This window comes from Tympanuchus pallidicinctus, unplaced genomic scaffold, assembly GCF_026119805.1.
Source record: "Tympanuchus pallidicinctus isolate F22 unplaced genomic scaffold, pur_lepc_1.0 scaffold10, whole genome shotgun sequence".
NCBI lineage: Eukaryota > Metazoa > Chordata > Aves > Galliformes > Phasianidae > Tympanuchus > Tympanuchus pallidicinctus.
Window position 1 is genome coordinate 19,467,781 of NW_026294619.1, and position 16,834 is coordinate 19,484,614.

Genomic DNA, 16,834 nt, shown 5'->3' on the forward strand with positions numbered 1-16,834 from the left:
ACATTTTAAGGGATGCACTGGTTTTTGTAACGCCAGAAACACCCAAGCCAACCCAAAACAAACAAAACCAAAAACCAGCTCAGAACCATGTATAGAAAGTACAGTCAGCGTTGAAAATCCTCCAAATTCACGCTCATTTTCAGCTGCAATACACAGGCTTGTTTGACATTTTTTTCACTCTTTTAACCCATACCTTTTTAAAATGTAGAAATTCTTGGGTAATCCTATTCTTCTCTTTATTCTTTTACTGCGGTCGTCTGATCAGAAAAAGAGGTGACACGTGTTTTGACTGCCCTCACAACAGGAACAGTCAAAGGGAGTGTCTGCAAGGCGTTCATACACTCCTGCAAATAAGAAATGTGCTTCCCAGAACGAGAATAATTTCACAAATAATGTACCAGTAACAGAAAGTTAAATTAGCAATGAATATCCGTCACAATGAAGCACTCAACCAGCTCTTGATGTGACACAACTTGAAGGGACACAATGTACTTTCAAAGGGCACTGATGTAATAGGATGAGACATAGTGACCTTTGTATGGTTGCCTTATTTGCTACACAGACGGCAATCAAGCAACTTTAAACAGCCCTGAGACTTTGTTCCTGACCTCTTCTGAACATTTTTCATTTAATAACATGTAAGTGCCTTTTACATTCTCCCTTCCTGTTTGGATTGCATGGGGCTGAGAGATCAAGATAGATAGCAAAACCCTGATCTGGTGGAGGAATGATCTCGCTCTATGAACCTCCTGTGAGTTATAGGGTTCAGAAGGCAGAACCCATGGTCTTGTCAGTAAGAAGAGTGAAACTAGTACAGTTTCATCCTCCTCCTCATTTTTCTCCAGCATATTTCATCACAGTCTGACATTCCTGCTACCAGTTTTCCATCTTACACCTGATAGGGTTTTTCCTGTATCACATGCTGCCTTTATTGTGCCAGACTTACGGCTAACTCTTGAAACCCTGTGCCAAACCTTGCAGTTTCTACTAGTATTCATGGAGAACAGCTGCTAGAGCATACGATTTCAAAAGAATATCAGCTCTCATTTAAAAAAATAAATACAGAAGAAAGCTTGAACAACACAAAGTCTCCAAATCTGAGGTGTAAATGCAAAACCACAAGAATATATTAGTCCAGATATGTGTCATATTTTTAAAGCCCATTGGCAATCTTCTGAGGTGTGAGCTGTGATTTCCAAATGTCTGCAGCTGGCAATTGTTTGCCATTTAAAATTTCTCATGTGGAGACTTTATTCTCCATCACACAGCTCTGGCCACTTCTGAGTTACAGGACACCAAATGAGTTTGGCAGACAGCAAGATCTGTCTGTGTGCGTCAATCACGCTTACTAAAATGTCTCTCCTTATTCATTACATTCAAATGCTCTGTGAGTAGACTAAGACTGAACTGCAGTGTGGAGGATGTTTCAGTGGCTGGAGGGTGCACTTCGTGTAGAAAAATGGAATTGGAAGATGTAATCTTCACCATTCTCTCTTTTTCTTCTCAAATGCTGAAGTATGTAATCTTCAACAGCATTTGTAAGTGTTTGCTTTCTAGTATTACGCCTGTGTTATCTTCTTTTCATTTCCTTCCAAGCTAGCTACTTGTAATTTCTCATCTGGGATGAAACACCTGAAAACCAGAAAATAAAGAAAGAAAATAAAAGCAACACATATCTTTTCTACTGAAAATTACAATGATTAAATAATTTCTAAGATAAATCCAATGAGTTACAAATACAATCTTCACATGATTTTCTTTTAGCTATATTGCTAATAGTTTGCATTCATTTTTTCGCATATTCTAGCAGATGGCATCTCTGAATGGACGTGCTGAGACATAGGACTCAGGCAGTAATGAGGTAACGCGTGTTTAACCTCATTTGTTGTCATGAAAATTCTCATTAGGATTAAATTCATCCCACGAGAAAACAGGAGTCTACCTTAAATTACATGAGTATTCTCAAATTAATTGTAGTTGGCAACTAAACACAGTACTATCACCACGAGTTCTCACTGGGTTTTCAACTCGTGAGCTTTCTGCCATTCAGTCATTTCTAAAAATACTATCTTTACTCTAGCAGGCCTCATCTCCTCTTTCAAAATACAAATAACAAGAATTCTTCTTTGGCCTGTCATTTGTTTGATATGCTAAGCTTATGCCCATCTTAATGCTTCATTACGAATGGAAGGAGTATCTAACTCAGGGAGGCAGAAAAGGAAAAAAAAAAGACAGCTGAGAATCTTTGAATAAACTACAGAAAATGCATGTTGAATTATTTGAAGCCTAGTGAAGAAAAAATGTGCAAGTTTTCTAAGAGACTTTAAGCTTTTAAAGCAGATTCTCTGAAGATCTAACCACTAAAAAGATCCAAAATTAGATTAGAGCCTAAAGTGAAGTCTGCATGTGGTGCTTTGGTACAGATTATTATATTATGCCAGAGGTCTAGACAAGAAGGAGCCAGCCGTGATTCTAGCCTGCATTGTGAGAGAGAGCATTTGAAACAGAGAACAGCATTATCCAGAGACAGCAAAGCTGATTCTGGGTCTCTTTTTCAGTTCTTTAGGTAGGTTATCCCCAGATGGAAGGATGACCCATATCCTAGCTTTGACTGCTGATGGCTTAGAAGCACAGAAACAATGAGTTCAGAAACCATTTCTCTGCATCTTCACCATTCATCCTCTAGAATGACAGTTTTTTCTACATACACTCCAAGACTCCAAGAAGCCCTGGAAGGGAAAACCAATTTTCAGTACCGTGTAGAACTGGTTCTAGAACAGACCCCCATGGGACACTTGTGTATTTGTCTCCTTAGCACTGCTGTTGCAGCCCAATTCCTCCTCAGAAACAGACAGGCCTATGTTGCCATTACCTTGTTGCAGGAGTCCTGGTATTACTGTAGAAATGAGCAACCACTGAACTCAGGGAAGAGCGGCCCATGGTAGAGATGTCACACCATGCAGTCTGAATTTCAGAGGAATTTGGATCAAGTCTTTCAAAACTGTAACTATGTGTTATAAATCAGCCATGTGGTATGTAGGACTGGAACACCCTTCAGCTTGTAATCAGGTCCCAGAAAGTCCTCTCAGTTCACACGCAATGAATCCTGGCTTTTCTGCTGGGCATAGCTTTGTCTGTTATGCAAATGTTAGTTTTCTTCTCCCACAGATCAAGGTCTTTATGGTGGTGCTGAATAATTTTAACATACCAATTGATAGTTCAGTTGGAAAATTGAACTATTTCCAAGCTTGGATTTTGAATGCATGAGAAAAAAGAAAAAAAAAAAACAAAAACAAAAAACAGCTTAGAAATTGATTTTGTTAAATCACAGCAACACTTTGATGTAGATATATATTTAAGATGTTTTCATAATGGCTTTGCCTCAACGAGTAAGGAATCAGCTTAAGCTAGTTGTACCCAGTGTACCCTAACACAAAACACCAACAAATGGTATGATGAAACTAAAGGCTCTAAATGTACTAAATGCATTGATCTATTAAAACATTTCTACTCCTATTTGATTGCATTGTCTTGCAAAGACAACACTTGCGTACAAGTATGTTTTTATGACCGTTCTATGAAAAATACAGAACATCAGCCAAATTCAAGTGAAATTCTCAGTGCAGTAAAAGTAGTGAAAAGTCTTGTGACTAGGGCTGAGAAAGAATGGATTGTCTTATTTTCATTGGAGCTTCATTAGTTAGAAAAAACTGATAGAGTAAATGCTCAATCACAAAGCACTATTTTTCAGCATAATTACTATCAATAACTATACATTTTTACCAGTGATGAAGAAGAGCCTACATGCTGCACTCTTGAAAATCAGCACCAGCAAAGGTGACCCACTGTCAATGTAACCACTGCTAAAACACACCGCCCTCTGCCTCACTGTGCTCACAGCTACTGTTTGGTCTCCATAAACATTCAGCATGCATTGATGAATATCAGTAGGTGCTATTTTTTATCTGCATAGAGGAAATCAGTGACACACCTTTTCTTCATGCACACTTCCATGTCAGTCACCATTTTGTCAGACTGCCCCTGTGCTGCCATCTGTCACACAGCAACAGAATGTAATGGAATACTATCAGGAAGGTTCAGCATCTACTGCCATGCCACCAGCATCTGTCTGTGACATTCCGAGCTGGCATAATAAAATAGGAGGCATTACTTTCAGCATTTGTCTGATAGTTGCAAACATTTCATCCAATTATATTTTTCTCTAAATGTTAGGACCTCAGCTTATTAGTTCTAAAAATACCAGAAAGCCTGAAGATGTTCTTGGAATTGGTGCAAGTACTCAGTCTTTAAGATATCACTGTAGTACGTTTCTAAGAGAGAAATAATCTGCATTAAGTTAACCTGTTCAGAACAGAACATGGACTTTTTTTTCTCTAGCCTCTTTTCTTTTGCAGATCCTTTAAGTATTTGATCTAGTATCCAAGATTTAATAAAACATGATTTACCCTAACAGATATATAAACTAACAAAAAATACATGAAGAACATAAAACATCACACATATTAATTCAATTATGAAGACTATGTAGTGTTCTATATCACAACATCTGCAAAAATTAGGTCGTGTTAAAGATTAGTTTATTAGTAATACAGAACTCCAAAGTAACAAGAATCACCTCTTTTTTTCAGATGTCCCTTTGACCATGCTAAACACTGCCTTTCCTTGATACTTGCAGTCTATAATTATGTCTATATGTAAGTTGTTTTTTGTCCGTCATATGTGATGTGTTGAAGTGTTGTTTTGTTTTGGTTTTATGCTGTTGCTGCTTTATTTTTAAATGTTTCCTCACAAGGCAGCTGTAGTTCAGTTGCTCAGAGTAAGTGCAATTAAATTGAAAGGTTGAATACATGTTTTCACACTTTGTGCTGGGAGGACTGGGTATCCCCATCCAGTAATCTATGCACTCTCTACAGCAGAGCTGGATTATTCCAAATGAAAATAGGTAGAGCTGGAAGAAATATGGGAGATCCTTGTATGATGGGTCTTATGCTCTTGATTTGCAACCTCACACAGCAGTACTATTCATAGAAAGCACATAGACAAAGTGCATAAAATAAGAAAAAAACATGCATTAGATGAATCTGAGAGACTATCAGATCCTAACATATACCAGCCACTTGCAATAGTTAAACAAAATACGAGAGTTGTGAATGGGGCTCTGCAAATGCATCATCAATAGTTTGATTTGATTATTTTGTAAAGAAAGCAGAATCAGATTGTTCAAGGATGATTTGCCAACAGATGAAGAAAACCCAAGGTTCAGTGCCTGTCAACAAGTAATGAAAAGTGTCCTGTCCTATCTGTCCATCTGTTCTCCCAGTGACTTCAATTGATGAAAGTCAAAATTCTGTAGTAGGTGAGATTAATCTAGTCATCCTCCTCCCCATCTAGATAGTCTTATTTAACCATAGTGACATGGAAAGCTTTCATGGTATGCTCAACCTGGGAAAAATATAAATGCTTTACCTAAAACAAACAAACAAACAGCAACAAGAAAACATAGTAGAGGCAAGGATTCTAGGCTTGTAAAGCATCGCTGCAAAATGTCATTGGTCTTAAAGTTAGAAACTACAGGGGTGAGGGGTCTACAAAGCAAATAATCTCAGATGATCCCTTAAGTAGGCACTGTACAGGGACACTTTTTCTCAATTCAAAGATGGCTCAGTATTTTCATACAAACAACTCATGTTCTTCTCTAGCTAAGTGTTCCTGATGCTGGACACCGGAGGAACTTCAGAAAAGGCACTAATTTTGAGAACTGTGATAAGGTAACTGCAAATGAATTAATGTCCATTCTATAAGAGAAGTTAATTTATCATATGAAAATGAATTCAGAAAATAACTCCCTTTTACTAATGTAACATCTTCTTGCTAAAAACTTAGTTTAGTTTTTTCATGCAGGTAACCATCTTTATTAATCTCCATCATTTGACTGGCACACATTTCAATTTTTAGATGATTTTTCTCCAGTACTTGAAGACTCTGGAATGTAAGTGTAAAGTATGCATGCATTATGCAGTAACATCAAGGCAGAATTAGACTGTACTTTAAGACAAGATATAGTATCTGTTGCTCCTGTGAAACAGACTTGATTAAATTCCCTACGGAGACAAAGGTTCAAAAGTTCCTAGTTTAATAAAACATGGCAGAAAATGTGGGAAATAGCTGAGGATGTGAAGCTTTCACAATGTGAATGGATCTATTCCTGAAATAAATGCATTTTTTCTGTAAACAGCTATTCTCCATAAAAATACATTTTTCTTAAATAACTCAGTGTTTGGTCTGTTCACATAACGTGTGTGAAGTATCTTACCCTGCCCTAGGTATAGACCTGCATACTCTTTGAAGCAGGAACAGAAATTTCAATAAAACCTGTTGCAAACTAGAAATTCTGAGGTCTTCCACTAATTAAAATATTTCTTTCCTGAAGGTCTGACCTATCCGCTCTTAAGTTTTTCACAGATAAAGTTTGGGAAAAGATCTGAACAAATGATAGTTTGGGAAAATGATGGGAGATAGTTATCAGATTTCAGCCTACTTTTGTATGAGCATTCAATAGTGTTCATAACAAATAAAAAGCAGTTGGCTCCAGCATACATGAAAACCATGGAGGACAACATACTGCTCAGAGGCAGTACTGGCAATTCTTATGTTACAATAGCTGGATGCATGGGCTGAAGAAGATGAGAAGAAATTTGAGTTTTCAACTACCATAACGGGAACTGCAACCAATTGTAGAGCATGTTCTTGCTCATTACTTGATTTTCCCATACTGTTGGCTCAAATTGTTTGATAATGACCTCTGGGAAAAAAAAAGTAATCGCAACACAATTGTTTTGATTAAAAAAATGTAGTACTGCAAGGTCTGAGTGTGTGTGCAGTTCTCATGGACTGCTTTTTGGATGTGCTCATACATCTGAATTGAGAGTAAATTGACTGAAGAAAAAAAAAATATTTCTCACCCTTGCCAAGAGATAAGGAAAAACAGAAAACAAAAGAAAACCAACAAGCAACAACCACAAACGAGATCCTTCCACAGCTTCTATAGAGATAAAATAACACCAAATTGGGTGATCTTTATATATACACAATTTTTACAATTCTCTTTATCCTTCCCGAAAGACAACAAACGCATCTCCCACAGAAAAGAACACAACCGATCACCATGTCCACTGTGAATGCTGTCAGGCCCCTGCCAGCACCAACAGCCTCTCCCTGCCCTGGGTTACAAGCCTCAGCCCAAATCCTGCCCTGGTTCTCTTGTGGGGCTTCCTAGATGGGCCTCAAGTCTGTGGTGTTCTCATCTCCAGCCCTTCTCCTGTTCCATCTCCTGCTGCCTCTGGAGGAACCTATCTCTGGTTGATCCCCTCGTTCGCGGGCCCTGTTGCCACCCCCTGGCCCTGCTTATGTGCTGTGAGGCCGTGCCCCGGCTGGCGGAGGCATCATCTATGCTGCAGTCACTCTTGGCTCATCCTCCCTTGGAGAAAAGCCCCATTATCGCTATTCCCTGACAAACACAGCAAGTTCATGGAAATTGCAATAAGATAAATTTCAGTAAGCCATTAGGAAAGCTTCCCAAGTGCAACTTGTTCTTAAAGTCCCTTCTACCCTTAGTTTCCATGTACCTGGAAGATGCCTGCGAAAGAAAATAGATCAAGTTAAATTCAAGGATGTTAAAGCTACAATCCTCTGTGTCTTGAGGGTGTGTCTGCATGGTCCTTCACAATTACAGCTGATGCTTCCTCTTCAAAAAATGGTAAACTGCTGCTCTGTGACAGGCCCGTAATGTGATTCTCTAATACAATTGCAGTTAGGGGTCAATTTTGGCACCTGTCTTCTAAACCAGCAGCTTCCATTCAGTTTTTCTCATGTGGACGGACAACTGGACCTACAGACAATCTACCTTTTCTCTTAAGCACTTCTTAAGATTTTTCTATCTGCCACTAAGGTATATTCTGACTGTCTTCAGAAACGGTAGATGAGATATGCCCATATGGGATTCTTAAAATATCTGTACCATTCCAGAGTAACAGATTTTGCTATTTTCTTAAATACCACTGCAAGTTTTCCTGAACAATTCATTTTGAAGGAGACATGAATAAATTCTCCTGTTACTGAGATGCCCAGCTGGGGTGTCTCAGGCCACAGCTTGTGTGACACTGCACCATGGCATCAACATGACAGCTGCCTCCGGACAAACACAACAAATAAAAATAATCACGAGCACAAACTGGAAAATAAATGAGGTAGCTTTGTATTCACAAAGGAAATCAACTAAGGTACACATAGAGCTTTTGCTTTGATGTTCTAGCGTATCTGTGTAATAGCTGTTTTGATATTTGCCTGAGATGTGTCTCTATTTCCAGTCAAGTATTAGGAAGCTGAATGCAAAATGTAACACCTTAATCTTTCTTTTTCTTTCCTCACTTGATTGCTAGTTTTTCATCATATGTTGCCACATGGAAAGTTGCCCCAAAAATATCACATTTTAATTAAAGAAGTCATGTACAGGCAATGTGATGGATTGGGAGACAAGGACTATGGGGATGGTCAGAGGATCTGTATGGCTATAGCCAAGTTAAACTGACATTTTATTGACACTTATCTGCAACACACACACTGCTTTTTGTCCTCACCTTTATCTACTGCCTCTAACAGAGATTCCTGTCATTGCTTGGGTTCTTGTTGTTTTCATTTTGAATTGGCTTAACTATGTAGGCTCTAAATCAGTTCTGAGCAATGACACATCTGAAAAAAAATATTTGTAAGAAAAAAGATTGTTTCAAGCTAACTTGGTCTGTGGGTTAGAGATTAATGAGGAAAAACAAAACAAAAAGAAGAATATTACCAAGGGAAGAAATATCTACTGGACTTGTGATGGGGGTGGAAGAAGAGGACAAGCTTGCACCCAGAGCTGTGGTGCCCCATCCCTGGAGCTGCTCAAGGCCAGGTTGGATGGGGCCCTGGACAGCCTGAGCTGGTGAGGGGCAGTCCTGTCCACAGCAGGGATTGGGACTCAATGACCTTCAAGGTCCCTTCTAACCCAATTAGTTCTATGATTTTATGATTCCATGATTGTATGATTCTATGACATCTTGCCATAGATCTGCTGCAAGCAGCATAACTCATGTCACGATTTTGAATGCTAGAAAACACTAACTAAAACACAGACATGTGAAGGAAATCACATTTAGTGCACCTTTATTTGGTCTCTCATTCTGGAATGACTAGAACTGGTTAAATCAGTTTTAGGACATCAGAAAAAAAAAAAAAAAAAGTGAGATCTATTTTCAAATACATTTTTCTCCAACTTTTCTTGGTATTGCTTAAGTTAATGTTTGTTATTAAAAGATTCTAATTTAGCCTGTCTGCTGTATAGTAGTATGCTTTCATACTTGTCAAGAAAACTCTCATTTTTAAAAAAGAGCTTGAAGAACTAACCCATCTCTGTCAATTAGAGAACTTGCCTGCATTTCATACTTTATTTGATCTGTTATTCAGCATTCATAAATAATTGAATCTGTTGATGGTATCTCTTTAATACAATAAGACCTCACAATAAAGCAGTATGTTTTTTTTTCCCAGAGTAATTTGCTGTTGCTGTTTTGTTGGTTTTTTTTTTTCTGATTGGATTGTGTTGTTTGTTTGTATTTCAGAGCAATGTATTTACATCTCTAGCTTGGCCTTAGAAAACAGACTCTTACAACAATCACAGAATGGCCTGGGTTGAAAAGGACCACAATGATCATCCAGTTTCAACCCCTCTGCTATGTGCAGGGTCGCCAACCAGCAGACCAGGCTGCCCAGAGCCACATCCAGCCTGGCCTTGAATGCCTCCAGGGAGAGGCATCCACAACATCCTTGGGCAACCTGTTCCAGTGCATCACCACCCTCTGCGTGAAAAACTTCCTCCTGATATCTAACCTAAACCTCCTCTGTCCCAGTTTAAGACCATTTTCTCTTGTCCTATCACCATCCACCCTCATAAACAGTAGTGCTCTCTTCTGTTTATAAGCTCCCATCAAGTACTGAAGACCACAATGAGGTCTCCCCAACAGCAGTGCATAAAGAAAGGTGCGATGTTTGCGCAGCCATATCGATCTTCACTTAGATTAATACATAATAATGGGAAAGGAGAGAAGCCAATTCCATAATAGCTAAAGAGAACAAAGAGCCTGATCTCAGTAACAAAATAATAATAACCATAACTCCTCGTCAGAATCATGGAATGTCTAGAGTGGAACAAGGAATCTGAGGAAAAATAATGGTTGCAAAGATAAAAAATAAAACAAAAATCTAATCTGGTCAGCAAAACACCATGTAGCTTTTTGAGGAGATCACCAGCTTGGCTGCAAAAAGCAAGTGTTCATAAAATGGTCTTCTGCAGGATGTTCACCTCAGGCTTGCTTAAGGTTTAACTTCCTCAAGAAGACCAGTGTCAGAATGAGCACAGCCTCTGGTATTTGCAGCCATCTCAGAGCAGAAGAGGGTTAAGCAGCTTATTGAAGGGCAGGCACACCAGCAAGCTCTCCATAATGCGGTAAGTTAGGGACAGGAATCTGAGCTCAGGTAGGGCAGTACGAGCAAGTCCCCATGGGGAAAAGGACGCGTGCTTTCTACGGGTAAGAGTTGAGAAGAACGGCGCCCAGCAGGTGGCGACGTCGGGCCGCGGCCGCCGCCGGCGTATGGCTGCCTCTGGGGCGATGGCGCTGCCGGGGGCCGCTGGGTGGGAACCGATTGTGGCAGAACTCAGCGTGAGTCACGGAGTTTCTAATGTTACAAGGAAGCAGAGTAAAAGTTCAGCAAGTGCGATGGGACGTAGAGAGGAATGAAGGGGAGGCCTGCGGATCCAAGAACAGATTACGCGAGGTGCAGCTGTTCGCTTCCTTTTCAGGAGAAGCGGTGATGTCTCCTCAGTGATTTGCCTCTAGTCAGATAAACACAGCTGGTAGTAAGAGATTCATCAGGCCGGGCAGAACTACACATCTGCCCGAAAGAGGTAAAGTTGCCAGATTTAGCTCACCCACTTCACAGCAGAAAGGTTGAGGTTAGGAGTACTTTCATTCACTGGGGAAAGAAATCCTTTTGACCTGCTAGGAAAAAAACCGGAGTGAGAATCTGACCCTAAGAAATAACAAAGAGAAGTGAGGTTTTCTGGCGTCTGGATTGTCAGAGTTCATAACAAAGTCTCTTCTGGCCAGGTTGTAATCTGTCATCTTTCAGCTATCTAATCTTTAGAAACGAAAATGAGTGAAATTTAGGTGGAGACTGTTGTTTCAAGTTAAGCTCTACTCAGATGGTATTTAACCTGCAATTAACCACCTGTTTTAAAGAAAGTCAGAAGACTGCATTAAATGAGGCAATGCTAATGCCATGTGGACTTACGTTGTAATGAATACCCTGTGAGAGGTAAATTTAGAGAGCTAGACTATGTAAGTTCTATGCTGTGGTTTATTCAGCTAGATTACGTCCTTTAAGCAAATCTCCTCTGGTTTTAATTTCTAATTAAGTTACTGAGCAGTACTAGTGAAATTTGGGAAACTGAAAATTTATCGTGGAAACGAACTCGTTACTGAATCAGAGGCAGCCTGATCCGGCCTTTTTGGATCATTTGCTCTTTTGAATGTGGGTGGAAAATATCTGTACTTATTTGATCTTGTTCAGATTTTCATTGTGGCTACAACTAAATAGCATGGTTGGTCAGCCTGCCAAAATTTATGAAGAAAATCCAAAAGTGTCCACCAGGACAGGCAGTTCTCCTCCAGCTGAAGCTTTGGCACCAGTTGGCTTTAGCTGAGTTTTGCTCAGTATAATTTGAGGTCTTAAAGGAATGGAAATATTATTAATTTATCATTAATCTGTTATTGATTGTTAGGAAGGCAGGTGATCTATAGATGAAAACAAGCCATGGTGCTCATCTCAAGGATTTCATTTCTCAAACAGAGACAGCATCAAAACAAACTGCAGATAATTTATGGACCACATAACAAGAACAGGTAAGCTGCGGTAATCATATAATCACTGTGAATGCTTTATTGATTAATGCTTTCTGAGGTGTATGTTTAAAAGATAAAGGGAGGTGCTACAGAATTTGGAATGGAGAAAGCATAAAGACAAATGAAAGAAGTTAGAAGTAAGTCCTGAGTCAGTGAAGTACCTACCATTCTGCTTGTCTAGCATGGGATGTTTCATTTTTGTATCTAATGGAACGCAGGCATCAGAATAGATTTTCAAAATATGAATTGAACAACTAAACCAAAGCATTCACATCTTCTATCATTAAAGAAGATGCACACTGATTTTTAGTGACAATTAAAAATCACCATACAATTTTGATGGCTTACATACAATTCAGGCCCCTTATTGCTGACCATAGATGTGAACTTAGAAGATAATTTTAAAGTCAGTTTTCCTATGACGAGAGAAGTCTTGTCAGAAGTTAGATAAAGCCTGACTAATTAATAGAGTGCTTTCAGGCTCTGCTAGAAAAATTAGAGATTATTCTTGATTTGCATCTTAATAAGAAATCATAGATAGTGTAAAGAGCTTCTTTGATTATTAAAATATGGCATGAATATTGAAACCTTTTCCGGGTAAAGACATGCTGATATGAAAAAATACAGAATAAAATCATTTCTGTTTTCCTTTTTAGTGTTTCTATTTTACATCTTCTCAGCAAATCAAAATTTGTGACTCCCAACATTCTAATTAAATGCAGTGGTAGTGAGTTGAGAAATATGACAATGGACGTGCATTTGCTGCTTAGAGATGTCTGAGACACTAGTGAAGTTTCTGATCATGCTACATTCAAGCTCCCCTTTTTATATTTATATCCTGTATAGTATGTGTTCTTATCGCCTGAAAAATTAGAATGAGAAAGGTACAGCACAGGCAAAGCAGAAGAAATAAATGGAAAATGCTCAAATGTACAGGAAAGAATAGCAATAGTGAGATTTTATATGATGTTTTCTAATGTGAGTATGTCATAAACTGAAATTAGTAATAACTATGTACTAGCCGTTGTTTCCTTCACTAGATTGGAAATCAATGAATGGTGGTACTATAAAATCATTAGAGGTAAGTTGTGATCCAGAGCAGGGCATAAAAAAAGTAATCTGTCACTTAGGTCCTCTGCACTTAGGTCCTACATGTTATGTACCACAGGTAACTTTAGTAAGAGGTTAGTCATGTCATGCTCTCACATGATGTAATTAATACACAGTAAATGACTCCAAAATTTAACACCAGTCTGAGTATAGTAATTGTGGAATTGTTCCAGATCTCCAAGAATGACGAGTGTATGGTGTTAATAGCCTGATTATGTAGCAGCAAGGGTTTAAATATAGATTTTGAGGTATCTAATTTGATTTCTCAAGAGGCAACTAATGTGACAGCAAGCACCTTGTATTGGAAGCTTAGTTTGTGGAAGAGCTGTAGTGCCAGGCAGGTTTTATTTTGGGGAGCGTATGAGACCTGTTAGATGCTTCAAGTGTTTACATCTTATCTGCAGTACTTGAACAGCATCCCCAGACATACTGATTCACCAAAACCTGAACTGTGTGCAGTTCTGGGTGCTACAATGTAAGATTTAAAACTACTAATGAACGTCCCAAAAAGGGCAACAAAAGCAGTGAAGGATCTAGAGGACAAGACAAATAAGGAGCAGCTGATGCTCCTGGTTTGTTCAGCCCGGAGGAAAGAAAGCTGATCTCAAATGTTGTCCTGCAATAACATAGCATCATCACCAGCTTCAGAGCATGATGAGACTACTGAGTGTCATTGGCTGACTTTGCCCATGAGAAAGCTAAAGAAATAATTTGCCTATCCAGCCCCATTCTTCCCTGTTTCACTTACATATGCTCTCTCCACAGTATCCTTTTATAACCTTGAAATTCGCAGTAATCTTTCAGAAAGCCCTAACATATACTGCGTGTTTTGTATGAAATCTGTGTAGCTTCTTCTGGTTACAATAGTTGCTTTTTCTGTTGCCAAGAAAATAGCATCAGTAGCTACTTGGACTATACAAAATATTACAGAATAAAATCAGCAACAGAAGTAAACTGTTATTTTCTTCTTCCTTATGTCCTGCCTTGTGACAAGAATCCTTCACTCTTCTAAGTTCATCGGTTAACAATAAACCAAAGCTGTTTTCAACAACTGTTTTAGCATAGCCTCTGCGTAGCATACTACAGTGATCATAACATAACTGGCTGGCTATTATTTGTATGACTTGCAAAATCTTCTAAATGGAGATGATACATGTTCTTGTTTCCAAAGAGAACAAAGCTTCTGCAATTCCATAATAACAGTGTCAGAGAAAAGCGTTCACTGCAAGAGATATGGGGTCATAGAGATTTTGGAAGTGACTAGAGAATTTACTGTGGATTGTGGGTTGCTTATATCTTTCATTCCTATTAACAGAAGTTTTTGTCATCGATCCTTCTTGGAAATTACATAAGGATGTTTGGCTAAATCTCAAACACTGATTCATCAAAAACACCTTTTAAAACATGAAAAAAAAATTGTTTATCTTGTCCAAGGGAAATGCCTTGAGGCATTAGGATAAGAACTTTACAATCCTCAGTTATAGGAAACTAATTTTGGTCAACAACATTGTGATTTTAAGTTCTGAGTAATCCCTTTGTAGTTAACAGAAAGAGGATCTCCTAGGGGATTCTTGACCACAGTTAGACTTTTGATCAGGAATCTAGTTTTCTTTCACCCTTCTGAGGAGGTTTGTGGGAGAGAGAAGAAAACCACCTTAGACATCCTTGGTGATATAGGAGGGATTTGCATTGGTGGTCTCAGTGTTCCTGTGCTAGAGGCTGGCTGTCAGGTCTGGGGATCTCCTTATAGGGTGAGGAGGGCATGAACACATGGTGAGATATCAGTTTCTAGCCAACATGTCTTTACTTTGTCTCCTTTAGCACTACTTCAAAAGAGATAGTGAGCTCGAATCACCTCCTACACCATATACCTGACTTGCAGACCACTTCTTTTTAGGGGTATTGGTTTGTCTTTTACTTTGCAGGTACTCTGTCATGCCTATCTTTTGTTTTTCAAGTTGTATAATCAACAAATATACAGACTAGTTAGGCTGATGGTATAGCTAGAAAGGTTATCACAGTGGAAAGGGCTAATCAAAAATAATTGAAAATACTGGGGCTGGGCTCACAGGAAAACTCCAAAAGGAGCTGTCTACAAGAAGAGATCTTACCAGAGTGGCAGTCAGCTCTCAAATGGAGTCTAGCAGATGTGGAGCCAGGCTCCTTCCCTTCCCGGTTACACAGCTGAATTGCCTTCACCTGTGCTCCTGTGGCTGACTCAGTGCTTGCCTCAGGTGATCAATCAGAGGTTCAGGCTGTGATTCAATAGTACCCATACACAAGTATATCGTACGTGATTTTTCTGATATATGTGCGTAAGGTTTTCCTGCTCGTGCTCATGCCAGGCAAATTGTATGATGCTAAGTTCTGATCAATTCTTTGTTCTGTTTGTAGTTTCAGCTGTGGATGATAACATTTATATTCAGAAAGCACTGACTGTGCCTTTATGCTTGAATAACTGTCTCAGGAGCAGGCCCAGGTACCCCGGACCTCTGATCTCCCCACTGCTGTCTCACAGACTGACCATGTGGAGCTCGTTCAGTCACGTGTGATGTTTTTGTGACACTGGTGGTGCTTTGGTATTTGAAGTTGTGGGTTCACCTTCACTCATACCTGGTAGTGTTTTCTCTGAGTTTACAGTTTTAGGTCTACCCAAAAAGTTTGGAGAAGTAACCAATAGCCTTCAAAGGTAATGTGAGTATTGACTGTGATTTACTTTAGGTAATCCTTCAAGTGGGCCACTGACCTGCATCTTTGTGCTGGAGAGTGTCTGTTAAGGAGTCCTGTAACTTGCTGTCCTTTATTGCACTGTACTGCTGTATCATTTATTTAATAATGTACTTATACTCAAAAACCGTTACAGATATCTGGATCTTGAAATTTGTTGCCAAATTCTGTAGCGTTCATCCTTCTCACCCAGCGAAACTATCCGCTCTCCTCAAGTAAGTAAGACATAAAAATTTCTTTGTATTTTTCCTTGCATCTGAAATTTCAGTTTCTACAAAAATCTGAAGGCTACTTCTGAAGGTAACAGCTGTGCTCTTTTCTTTTCTGTTATCAGTGTTTCTTTTTTATTAATGTTTATGTTATTTCTCAGTTAACGTGGCAGCCTAACATTTAGGTAGAAGAGAATCTGATTTTACGTGGAACGCATTTTATTTATTTGAGGCCATTCTAGATGACTTGTTTAAAGGGATGTATCACAACTTAACTGATGATCTCATCCTCCTTCTGTGCAATTACAGTTCTACATAACAAAGAGATGGCCATATGTATCCAAGGAAAATGGAATTACATAAGCAGAAAATTAAGCCTGTCAAAATAGTATATAAATGATGTGTAGTATATGGCATATAAATACTTTTGCCTGGTAAGTAGAGAGATTTCCAATGTGTTCTGAAATTTTGCTCCTTGGACCAAGGCAGAAAATGATCACCTCAAGGTAAAATACAAGTCTCTAGTCCTTTTAAAAAATATTAGTTACATATAAATGGGTGGCCATGTTAAAGCTCCTTGCTTTGATTTATCGTATGAATTAAATTTATCAGCTGCAAAATTTGCTGCATCAGGATTTTCACAATGATCCCCCCTCAAAGAGATGGCATCTAATGTGCTAAAATGAAGGCTGATATCGAAAGAGTTTGAAGCTCAATTTTAAAGTGCTAATCAGAGGTATGTCTGCAACCAACAACTGCTCTTACGGTACC

At 38.9% G+C, this 16,834-nt stretch overlaps 1 long non-coding RNA gene across 1 annotated transcript; it reads left to right on the forward strand.

Annotated features, from left to right (window-relative positions):
• Positions 1-500: 500 nt before the first annotated feature.
• On the forward strand, positions 501-6,742 carry LOC128072968 (uncharacterized). Its single transcript, XR_008202553.1, has 5 exons — positions 501-638; positions 1,808-1,861; positions 4,650-4,719; positions 5,721-5,789; positions 5,923-6,742. It is a non-coding gene; the product is annotated as an uncharacterized LOC128072968 (long non-coding RNA).
• Positions 6,743-16,834: the final 10,092 nt, after the last annotated feature.